General features: G+C 38.1%; 1 protein-coding gene and 1 pseudogene across 1 annotated transcript in view; one reads left to right on the forward strand and one right to left on the reverse strand.

Annotated features, from left to right (window-relative positions):
- Window positions 1-12,845, forward strand: part of GRIK2 (glutamate ionotropic receptor kainate type subunit 2) — a 1,061,838-nt gene that overhangs the window by 125,290 nt on the left and 923,703 nt on the right. The window lies entirely within an intron of this gene.
- Window positions 10,984-12,281, reverse strand: LOC475009 (ribosomal protein L3 pseudogene; annotated as a pseudogene).

Raw genomic sequence — 12,845 nt, forward strand, 5'->3', positions numbered from 1 at the left:
ACATTATAACCAGAGTAGATACCTTTTTCATGTCTTTTTTTAAGTTAATTCTTTATCCTTACATTTTATGAGTTTTTTTTTGTAAATTACATACAATTCCTCATATAAATATATATGAGGAATTATATATATATGCATATATATATATATTTTTTATATATATTCCACAGAGTAATTGCATGAAATTCATAGAATGGCCATTTGAACTATTGTCTCTTCTATTTATTGCCAAGCTGGAACTTGCAGCATAGTATCATAGAGTTGTCAACATCCCATCCACTGTATGTAGGGCAGAGCAACTTCACTCAGATGTATGTCCCAGATCCCAAGTCTGTTATCTAAAAAGAAAACTGAACCTGACAGTGGGTGGGACTAGAGCAACAAAATAACCAGAAGTCTTGCAATTGTTGCTGGGTCACTGGATCTGAACTTGAAATTGTATCTCCATCAAGTGTAACATCTTCACAATATATAGTACCTGCTTCTTTCAAGTTAGATATAGTACTGGGCATTGGCCTGTGTTTGCTCATGAAGTGTATGAAGCTGAAACCTATTAGTATATTTAGTTTTAAGGACAGCATTAGATAGTTCTGAGGAAGCCAGAGCAAATGACTAAGCTGTAAATTATTTGTTTATAAAAAATAAATTGTTTAGTTGTTGAAAACTTATTGAATTAAATTTTCTGATTTTTCTCCTTTTCTTTTTTATAATTTTGTTAAATTTACTCCCTTTACATCTAAAAGTTCTAGCCTGTTGAGAGGATACAGAATGCATGTGTAAATGGCTTATTTGTCAGAAACCTGCTGCCTTTTTAAAAAAAAGTCAATTTGCTCTGTATACAATGATTTGAAATTTATTTGTAGGTTCCTGAGCCTCGTCTATTACTCATGTCCTAGTGCTGAGTCTCTGCTGTCTACGGTGACTTGATGGATTCCTTCCTGACAGAATGAATTATGCCATGTGGCTCATTTTCTCTTACTGTTTTGAGCTGATACTGGAGGGGGGGAAACGTTAATATTTTCAAAACTTGCATCATGGGAAGATTGGGTTTTGAATACAAGATTAAATTCTACCAAACTTTTCCACAGTGGGTGAGGTACTTACAATGTTATGCAGTCTAGAAAAAAATTATCTAGAAATGAAATATTAGAATTTGTAATTTTGATCATTTCTGGCATAATTGAAATATGTTTTCAAATTTCTTTGCTATCAATATATATTTAAGATTTATTTTTTGTTTTGCTTTTCAAATTGAAAATTGAAAAGTGGGGACACCTGGGGGGCTCAGTGGTTGAGCACCTGCCTTTGGTTCAGGTTGTGATCCTGGGGTCCTGGGATAGAGTCCCACATCAGGCTCCCTGTGGTGAGCCTTCTTCTCTCTTTGCCTATGTCTCTGCCTCTCTCTCTGTGTCTCCCATTATAAATAAATAAAATATTTAAAAAAAGAAAATTGCAAAGTGATGTTCAAAGAGACATTGAATAGTTGACATGTAAGCCAGTTAAAATATTTTATTTTAACACGATGTAGTGATTTCAATTTGGTGTTATGAATTCCCTGATTCAGGGTTTGTATTTATTAAGGAGGCAGAAATTTTACTTTTGCATTATTTGAAACATAATTTTTTAAGGAGATAAACAACATAAATATGGAGAGCTTTATTTACAAATGATTTTTCAACAAATTTGAAGATTTGTTTTGTAATTATTAATTTGCACTCAAAATGTATTTATTTATCAAAACATTAAATCCAGCTCAAATAATGTACACTTAAAATAGTACAGTTAACTTTTAACAAATTTAGAAATTCTTTTAGCAATATTATACATTTAGTTGATGTACTTCTAATTTTAGTAATGTAGTATTTCCTTATCATCCACAATTTTGAATGAAGTATCTTTTCCTCCATAATCCTCTTTGTGTTTTTTTGTGACTTTCAAAGTTTGATAAGAACTGTAAGATAATTTTGAACTTTTTTTGTTGTCGGAGGAGGCCAAAAGTGAAAGGAGATAAGCATTTGTTAGTTGTTCTTTCCGAGCATTCTGGAAATTCTCCATGTGATATTGAGGGTGGGGATGGGAATATTCTTCAAACTAGAATTGTGGAAATTCTAGTTTCCTAGATGTCTGCTCAGCATTGGTCAGAGAAATGTGCACAATATCAAGTTGAGTAAGTTTAGCAATAAAATATCTATTGATAAAAAAGAGGAAATACATAAATAAGGCAATGTATATAGTTCTTCAGTTAAATCTATATTATTCATCAGTATTACATGTGTCAGTTATGATGTAGGAGATTCTGGATGGTTAACTTCTTCTTCATATATAATTAAAGAGTCTTCTAAAAACTGTTTAGGTTGGGACATAGGGCTGATATAAACTTATTAAGATGACAGGGGTATTATCTGCTTTAGAGGACTAACAAAACAAACAGATCAAGTATCTGAAGGTGTGATGTCCAAGATCCAAGAATTTTCTTCAAAATCAAATCGTAAAAACAAAACATATACAAGAAAGAAAATGTAATCCAAGTGCACTGAATGGATCAACTATTACAAAAGTGTAAACTGGATAGTAGTTTCACAAAAATGTCATAAGTATACTGGGGAAAGATGGGGAAGAAATATTTGTGTATGAGTGTGTGCATTTGTATTTTGTGTGGAAAAGTTATCCTAATTTTTCATCATAGGAAATCGATATTGTCAAAAATTGAAAAATTAATAAAAACTAGCCTAAGGTTGCCACTTAGAAATATATATATTATATAATATATATACTTATAAATATACATTCACACACACACACACACACACACACAAACACACACACACACATTGCTGTGGCTATAGTCATCGGTTTAAACCTGACTTGCTTGGGTTAGACTTTTGGCTCCATGCCTTACTGGCTGTATGACCTTGGGCAAGAGTTACTTAAACTTTTTCTGTCTCAATTTCCTATATAGAAAGTTGGATACCTGCCTTGTAGCTTTCTTGTATAAGAAGACTGTGAGTTAGTGTTAGAAGGTTCCTGGCATGTGGTATACTTCATAAAAGTATTCGTTCACTAAAATAAACTACATGTTCTTAAATTATTATTATATAACTATTATTATTTAAAATTATCATTAAATTATTTAGTTAAGAGAATTGACAGGTTTCTCCTTTTTGTTGGAAATCTTAAGTGTGGAATGTGTTGGATTGGGATACTGCTAACGTTTATTATTAGGCTTGTAGTACCAGTAAAGTTTTAAAGTTGTCTGAATTTGGTACTTGCATGAAAGTAAAAAAAAGAACAATTAACAATTACAAATTGAAAATTATACCGTAACTAAGGGAAACATTTACATTATAATTTATTAGGAGTCATCATAAACTTGTGAGGAGGGCTATTTTTATTTATTTATTTATTTGATCAAGCCATCATGCTCTTATCTCTGGCTCAGTAAATGTTGATTGAATGTTTAATAAATAGTCCAGTTTGCTGGCTCAACTTCCTTGTGGTACCCTTTTCCACTGTGTGCAGCCATTTTGAAAGTATAGACAATAACCAATTCAAAATAGGTTATATGACTATTTTTTTATAAATTTATTTTTTATTGGTGTTCAATTTGCCAGCATATAGAATAACACCCAGTGCTCATCCCATCAAGTGCCCATCTCAGTGCCCATCACCCAGTCACCCCCACCCCCTCATCCCCTGCCTACCTCCCCTTCCACCACCCCTAGTTCGTTTCCCAGAGTTAGGAGTCTTTCATGTTCTCTTTCCCTCTCTGATATTTCCCACTAATTTTCTCTCCTTTCCCCTTTAATTCCTTTCACTATTTTTTATATTCCCCAAATGAATGAGACCATATAATGTTTGTCCTTTTCCGAATGACTTATTTCACTCAGCTAATACCCTCAAGTTCCATCCATGTCGAAGCAAATGATGAGTATTTGTCATTTCTAATGGCTGAGTAATATTCTATTGTATACATAAACCACATCTTCTTTATCCATTCATCTTTCGATGGACACCGAGGCTCCTTCCACAGTTTGGCTATTGTGGACATTGCTACTATAAACATCGGGGTGCAGGTGTCCCCGCATTTCACTGCATCTGTATCTTTGGGGTAAATCCCCAGAAGTGCTGGGTCATAGGGCAGATCTATTTTTAACTCTTTGAGGAACCTCCACACAGTTTTCCAGAGTGGCTGCGCCAGTTCACATTCCCACCAACAGTGCAGGAGGGTTCCCCTTTCCCCACATCCTCTCCAACATTTGTGGTTTCCTGCTTTGTTAATTTTCCCCATTCTCACTGGTGTGAGGTGGTATCTCATTGTGGTTTTGATTTGTATTTCCCTGATGGCAAGTGATGCAGAGCATTTTCTCATGTGCTTGTTGGCCAAGTCTATGTCTTCCTCTGTGAGATTACTGTTCATGTCTTTTGCCCATTTCATGATTGGATTGTTTGTTTCTTTGCTGTTGAGTTTAATAAGTTCTTTGTAGATCTTGGATACTAGCTCTTTATCTGATATGTCATTTGCAAATATCTTCTCCCATTCTGTAGGTTGTCTTTTAGTTTTGTTGACTGTATCCTTTGCTGTGCAAAAGCTTCTTATCTTGATGAAGTCCCAATAGTTCATTTTTGCTTTTGTTTCTTTTGCCTTCATGGATGAATCTTGCAAGAAGTTACTGTGGCCAAGTTCAAAAAGGGTGTTGCCTGTGTTCTCCTCTAGGATTTTGATGGAATCTTGTCTCACATTAAGATCTTTCATCCATTTTCACTTTATCTTTGTGTATGGTGCAAGAGAGTGGTCTTGTTTCATTCTTCTGCATGTGGATGTCCAGTTTTCCCAGCACCATTTATTGAAGAACTGTCTTTTTTCTGTGGATAGTCTTTCTGCTTTGTCGAATATTAGTTGACCATAGAGTTGAGGGTCCACTTCTGGATTCTCTATTCTGTTCCATTGATCTATGTGTCTGTTTTTGTGCCAGTACCACACTGTCTTGATGACCACACCTTTGTAGTACAACCTGAAATCTGGCATTGTGATGCCCCCAGATATGTTTTTCTTTTTTAATATTCCCCTGGCTATTCGGGGTCTTTTCTGATTCCACACAAATCTTAAGATGATTTGCTCCAACTCTCTGAAGAAAGTCCATGGTGTTTTGATAGGGATTGCATTAAATGTGTAAATTGCCCTGTGTAACATTAACATTTTCACAATATTAATTCTTCCAATCCATGAGCATGGAATATTTTTCCATCTCTTCGTGTCTTCCTCAATTTCTTTCAGAAGTGTTCTATAGTTTTTAGGGTATAGATCCTTTACCTCTTTGGTTAGGTTTATTCCTAGGTATCTTATACTTTTGGGTGCAATTGTAAGTGGGATTGACTCCTTAATTTCTATTTATTCAGTCTTAGTGTATAGAGATGCCACTGACTTCTGGGCATTGATTTTGTATCTTGCCACACTGCCAAATTGCTGTATGAGTTCTAGCAATCTTGGGGTGGACTCTTTTGGGTTTTCTATGTACAGTATCATGTCATCAGTGAAGAGGGTGAGTTTGACTTCTTCTTTGCCAATTTGAATGCCTTTTATTTCTTTCTGTTGTCTGATTGCTGAGGCTAGGACTTCTAGTACTGTGTTGAATAGCAGTGGTGAGAGTGGACATCCCTGTCTTGTTCTTGATCTTAGGGGAAATGTTCCCAGTGCTTCCCCATTGAGAATGATATTTGCTGTGGGCTTTTTGTAGATGGCTTTTAAGATGTTGAGGAATGCTCCCTCTATCCCTACACTCTGAAGAGTTTTGATCAGGAATGGATGCTGTATTTTGTCAAATGCTTTCTCGGCATCTATTGAGAAGATCATATGGTTCTTGTTTTTTCTCTTGCTGATATGATGAATCACATTGTTTGTTTTACGAGTGTTGAACCAGCCTTGCATCCCGGGGATAAATCCTACTTGGTCATGGTGAATAAACTTTTTAATGTATTGTTGTATCCTATTGGCTAGTATCTTGTTGAGAATTTTTGCATCCATGTTCATCAGGGATATTGGTCTGTAATTCTCCTTTTTGGTGGGGTCTTTGTCTGGTTTTGGAATTAAGGTTTTGCTGGCCACATAGAACGAGTTTGGAAGTACTCCATCTCTTTCTATCTTTCCAAATAGCTTTAGTAGAATAGGTATGGTTTCTTCTTTAAACGTTTGATAGAATTCCCCAGGGAAGCCATGTTTCCCCAGACTTTTGTGTCTTGGAAGATTTTTGATGACTACTTCAATTTCCTCCCTGGTTATTGGCCTGTTCAGGTTTTCTATTTCTTCCTGTTCCAGTTTTGGTAGTTTGTGGCTTTCCAGAAATGCATCAATTTCTTCTAGATTGCCTAATTTATTGGCATATAGCTGTTCATAATATGTTTTTAAAATCATTTGTATTTCCTTGGTGTTGGTAGTGATCTCTCCTTTCTCATTCATGATTTATTAATTTGAATCTTTTCTCTCTTCTTTTTAATAAGGCTGGCTAATGGTTTATCTATCTTATTAATTCTTTCAAAGAACCAACTCCTGGTTTTGTTGATCTGTTCCACAGTTCTTCTGGTCTCTATTTAATTGAGTTCTGCTCGAATCTTTATTAACTCTCTTCTGCTGGGTTAGGATCCATTTGCTGTTTTTTCTCTAGTTCCTTTAGGTATAAGGTTAGCTTTTGTATTAGTTCTTTCCAGTTTTTGAATGGATGCTTGTTTTGCGATGTATTTCCCCCTCAGGACTGCTTTTGCTGTATCCCAAAGATTTTGAATGGTTGTATCTTCATTCTCATTAGTTTCCATGAATCTTTTTAACTCTTCCTTAATTTCCTGGTTGACCCTTTCATCTTTTAGCAGGATGGTCCTTAACCTCCACATTTTGAAATCCTTCCAAACTTCTTGTGATTTAGTTCTAATTTCAAGGCATTATGATCTGAGAATATGCAGGGGATGATCCCAATCTTTTGGTATCAGTTCAGACCTGATTTGTGACCTAGTATGTGGTCTATTCTGGAGAAAGTTCCATGTGGACTTGAGAAGAATGTGTATTCAGTTGTGTTTGGATGTAAAGTTCTGTAGCTATCTGTGAAATCCACCTGGTCCACTGTATCATTTAAAGCTGTTGTTTCTTTGGAGATGTTGTGCTTAGAAGACCTATTGAGAGTAGAAAAGCGCTAGATTGAAGTCAAAGTATAAGTGTATTATTATCTAAATATGTCTAACTTTGGTTATTAATTGATTGATATATTTGGCAGCTCCCACATTCGGGGCATATATATAGATGATTGTTAATCCCTCTTCTTGGATAGATCCTTTAAGTATGATATAGTGTCCCTCTTCATCTCTCACTACAGTCTTTGGGATAAATTTTAGTTTATTGGATATAAGGATGGCTACCCCTGCTTTCTTTTGAGGACCATTTGAATGGTAAATGGTTCTCCAACCTTTTATTTTCAGGCTGTAGGTGTCCTTTTGTCTAAAATGAGTCTCTTGTAGACAGCAAATAGATGGGTCCTGCTTTTTTATCCAGTCTGAAACCCTGCGCCTTTTGATGGGGTCATTAAGCCCATTCACGTTCAGAGTTACTATTGAAAGATATGAATTTAGTGTATATGACTATTTTGAATCTACATGCAGGGATGTACTGAGCAAGTCCTCATACTCAACACACATGTCTGAGAGAATTTTGAAATGGGTGCTACTTCAAAAGGGAAGACTGAGTTGGGAAAAACTTGGAGGATGATGCGGTAAGGACAGCCCTGAGCATAGATGGCAAGCTAAAGAGGAAGCACACACTGAGAACCAGGTGGATAAAACATATTTAGATGATTGTGTGAAGGAACTCCCAGAGGGAGTTGGCACTTAACAAAAACCTGATGGCCTCTTTGTTAATGATTAGGGGCAGCTTGAGCACAGGAAACTTTTTGGTGGCCTATTTTCAGAAATGTAGGAGATCAACTGGAGGAATGTTTGCCTGATGGCATGAGGAAGCCCCATACATTCAACTTCACAACTTTGTTTTACTTTGATTTGGGTGGCAGCATGCACAGATGCCACCAGATAGGATATGAGACATTGATCAATTAAATAGAAGTAGTCAGAATGTAGGCATCACAGTATAGAAGGTTTAGCAGTCTACTTTAAGAAATTCAAAGGTAAAGAACTAGGGAATACTATTAGGCTAACTATATGAATATGCTTATATTTAGTAAAATTTGAAGAATTGTTTAGGGAATAGTATTCAATTCTTTCTTAACTATAAAACAATGATTTCATTTTGTTTACCTAGTATACCTTGACAGATGAGTGAAGTGATTTGTTCTTTGGCTTCTTGAACTCTACAAACTCAAATATCACAGCTAGTACCTATGGATATTGCTGGTTATAGAAAGTATTGAGAATGGTTGTAGATGAGATCCTGATGCACAACACAAAAAACTACCCAAGTACATTTTGTCCACTGTCACTATAAACCCAGGTAGTAAGAATGCTTCATAAAGAACAAAATACAAACCACCACCAACAACAAAAGCTTGATTGTTTGGAGTGGAAAATATGTTTGCTTATTCTGAAGTTCTGATGCTTTTGTGAAAAAAAGCCTTTAGCAGTTCATTAATTTAGACTTTTCTTCATATTTGCATATATCATATTTGCTCATTATTATCACTCGTGAAAACAGGATTTCTGCAGAAGGTAGTGTATAGGTAAACAATGAAATCGTAACTGATTTGAATGTAAAATATGTCTTATGATTTTCCCATGCTGGTAGATGTGGATCAACTTGGAGATTTTTAGCCCACAAAAAACCTCTTTTGTATGTCTCCCTAGTCTATTAATCTTCCACATTATTCAGTATTTTTTAAATCAACTGAATCGTTTTTATGCCTGCTTTAAGATGACTTTTTGAAAACCATATTAATAATTGAACTATGATAGACATTTGATTAAAAAACAAAGCAAAGAAAAAATCTCCCAGCACTGGGATAAGCTGTCATTTTCTGTAAAATGGACTTGGGCATAACACAGTTAAGTCACTTTTTCTCCTGAAATCTTAGGTGATTTAAAATAATTATAGCAACATTTATGGGAAACTGTTGGCATTTTAAGCTTATGAAATTGCTTTCCAAATGTGCACAGAATGTTACGCCTATGTTCCTAAGGCTACAAGCAGTGAACCAAAACTAATAACTGTAAGCTAGCCAGTGCCACACCTGACAAATTGTGATTTGCTGCAAAACTTAGTGTTTGGGGCAAACTTGCTGCAACTAGAACATGCATACATACACACATAAACTAAATTCTCAAATTAGGTATCTTCTTTCAATTGTTTTGGAATCAATCATTTGCCATCTCTTTAGCAAAGTATGTTCTTTAGAAAAATACAAGTGTGGATGATTTAAGTTTTATTATGTCTTTAAAAATAATTTCAATTACTATCTCTGATAGAGTATAGATTCTTTAAGGATTCTATAGTTTTTCTACTAGTCATATTCTTTTTTTCTTTGGCACCATTTGACTTTTCAGCAGATGGCTATAAGGGCAGATGGCCAGTTAACTAAATACGGAACTATGGACCAGTTGGGCACTTAAAATATTTGATCTCCTTTCCTGCATATGTGAAAACTGTTAGATTCATTAGGTCTAGTAAAGGTTTGAGGATGTTAAAAGGTAAGTATTAGACTAATCACATGAAGCCAGGGAGATATATAAATGGCAGCTGTGTACCTGTGGAGATTCATTGTGGATGAGCCTGGCAGAGCCTTCTCAACCACATGAATATATCTGATATACATAGAGAGGTAAAATTACATAGAAAGCTACAAGATCAATACTAGTTATTTCGTGAATTCTTGTACTGATTATTATGAACATTATAAGCAAGTTATAAAGTAGTCACTGTGCTGTATAAATGGGAGAGTAAGACTTCCTGTGAAGTCTTTAAGAATCATTCCAACACATTCATGGGAATTACTCTTGGAGAAGCATATAAAGTTAGAAGATTCATCATACTCACAGGTCTTAGAAGAAGGAAGCATGTGCACCACACAGGAGGCCACATGGGGAGAGGTCAAAGGAGGGGGCTCAACCAGGAAGGTGGGGCGTTGTTAGAAAGTGAGCACATAGAGAAAGTACCTTTATTTTGGTGCAGGTGGTTGGGGAAGGGTCAGAGGAGTACATAGGTAAAAGGCATGAGGGGGTTTAATTGTTGTGTTTGAATGTTACTAGGTATAGTCAGGAGAGGGCAAAAAGGGGAACTTGTAGCAGGGGCCAGCCTATCACAATGGTGCACCTGGTCACCTGGCAGGGCACTCACAGCCTATTTGCGGGGATATTGAAGAAGCAGGAAAACGTGAAGTTAAAAATTTACAGCACAGGGACACCTGGGTGGCTCAGCGGTTGAGTTTCTGCCTTAAGTTCAGGGCGTGTTTCTGCGGTCCCAGGATCGAGTCCCATATTGGGTTCCCTGTAAGGAGCCTGCTTCTCCCTCTGCCTATGTCTCTGCCTCTTTCTCCCTGTGTCTTTCATTAATAATAGGTAAAATCTTTTATTTTATTTAAAGATTTTATTTATTTATTCATGAGAGCCAGAGAGAGAGAGAGAGAGAGAGAGAGGGAGGCAGGGACACAGGCAGAGGGAGAAACAGGCTCCGTGCAGAAAGCCTGACATGGGACTTGATCCCAGGTCTCCAGGATCACTCCCTGGGCTGAAGGCAGGCGCTAAACCGCTGAGCCACCTATGCTGCCCAGGTAAAATCTTTTAAAAAATTTACAACACAGTTTCATATTATCATTTATAGTGATTTATAAAATTTATCGAAGTTCCTAAATGTGTAAGTACTTATGTATACACTATGGATTTTCTTTTCAAAATAAACTAATTTTGAAGAAAAGGAATGCATTTATACCCAGGAATACCAAGGTTTCATACATATAAATTTTGCAGATAATTAAAATGCCAAAAGCTGCTTTTATTTATTTATTTTTCACTGGAAAATAATTTTTATTGAGATCCCACCAGCTGCACAATCTGGTCCTGACATTAAGCTCCTTCTTCCTTTGCAATTCGATCTTTCTTAAGTGGTCCCATGAATGCTTTCTTCTCCTCCACAGTCTGGAATCGGCCATGGCCAAACTTGGAGGTGGTGTCAATGAATTTCAGGTCAATCTTCTCTAGGGCACGCCGTTTGGTCTGCACCAGCAAGGACTTGCGCAGAGTCAGCACTCGCTTCTTGGTGCCCACCACACAGCCTTTCAGCATCACAAAGTCATTGGTCACTTCACCGTAGTGGACAAAGCCACCCAGGGGGTTGATGCTCTTGTCAGACAGATCATAATCAGTGGAAGCGTTGTTCTTGATCAGCTTGCCATCCTTGATGAGATAGCCCTGGCCAATCTTGTATATCTTCTTGTTGATCTCAGTGCGGTGATGGTAGCCTTTCTGCCCAGCCCGAGCCACAGAGAAGGCCACTCGGGCAGGATGCCAGGCTCCAATACAGGCAACCTTGCGCAGGCCCCGGTGGGTTTTGCGGGGTAGCTTCTTGGTGTGCCAGCGGCTGGTGACCCCTTTGTAGCCTTTGCCCTTGGTGACACCGATGACATCAATCATCTCATCTTGCCCAAACACCTGGTTCACAGGCACCTGCTGCTCCAGCCTCTCACGGGCCCAGTCGAGCTTCTCAGCCACTGTGCCTCCGTTCACCTGGATCTCCATGAGGTGGGCCTTCTTCTGGCGCAGAGGAAGCAGGCGCATCTGGGTGTGGGCGATGACACGGATCACCTGGCAATACTTCTTCATGCTGTTGAAGTCCTTCTCTAGCTGCTTCTTGCCATCGTCATCCTGCCACTTCTTGCAATATTTGGTGAAGGCCTTCTTCTTAGACTTATGCCAGTTCTTATAGAAGCGCCTTTTGCATTCGTCACTGATGTGCTCAGCAAAGATGGTCTTAAAGGTACGGAGGCCTCGAGGGGTTTCCACATAGCCCACGATGCCCACAACCACCATGGGTGGGGTCTCCACAATGGTCACAGCCTCCACCACTTCCTTCTTGTTCACCTTGGATCCTGGCCGGTCCACCTCCCGCACGATGTGAGTCATGCCGGCCTTGTAGCCCAGGAAGGCTGTGAGGTGGACAGGCTTGGAAGAGTCATCCTTGGGGAAGCTCTTCACCTTCCCACGGTGGCGGCTGCTGCGTTTCCGAGGCAAGAAGCCCAGGGACCCGTGCCTGGGAGCGGAGAACTTCCTGTGGGACATCGTGCCGCCAAGTACAGCCGGTAGAGCTGCTTTTATTTTTAAACTAGCCTCCACACCCAACATGTGCTCAGTGTGAGGCTTGAACTCATAACCCTAAGATCAAGACCTGAGCTGAAATCAAGAGTCAGACACTTAACCAAGTGAGCCACTCAGGTGCCCATCAAAGCCACTTTCATTTTAATATTATTGAACATTTTTCCTAAAAAAGTCTATTGGGTAGACAGAATGATGGCCTTTCAAAGCTGTCCTATTCTAATCCCTGGAATCTGTAAGTATGTTATTTATGTGGCAAGGGTATATAAGGCTGGTAGAATTAAGGTTGTTCATCACCTGACTTTAAGATAAAGAAATTGTCGGGGATCCCTGGGTGGCGCAGCGGTTTGGCGCCTGCCTTTGGCCCGGGGCGCGATCCTGGAGACCCGGGATCGAATCCCACATCGGGCTCCCAGTGCATGGAGCCTGCTTCTCCCTCTGCCTGTGTCTCTGCCTCTCTCTCTCTCTCTCTCTGTGACTATCATAGATGGGTAAAAATTAAAAAAAAAAAAAAAGATAAAGAAATTGTCCTGTATTATAGAAATGGGCCCAAAGCA

The sequence above is a fragment of the Canis lupus genome, chromosome 12, assembly GCF_011100685.1.
Source record: "Canis lupus familiaris isolate Mischka breed German Shepherd chromosome 12, alternate assembly UU_Cfam_GSD_1.0, whole genome shotgun sequence".
Classification (NCBI taxonomy): Eukaryota; Metazoa; Chordata; class Mammalia; order Carnivora; family Canidae; genus Canis; species Canis lupus.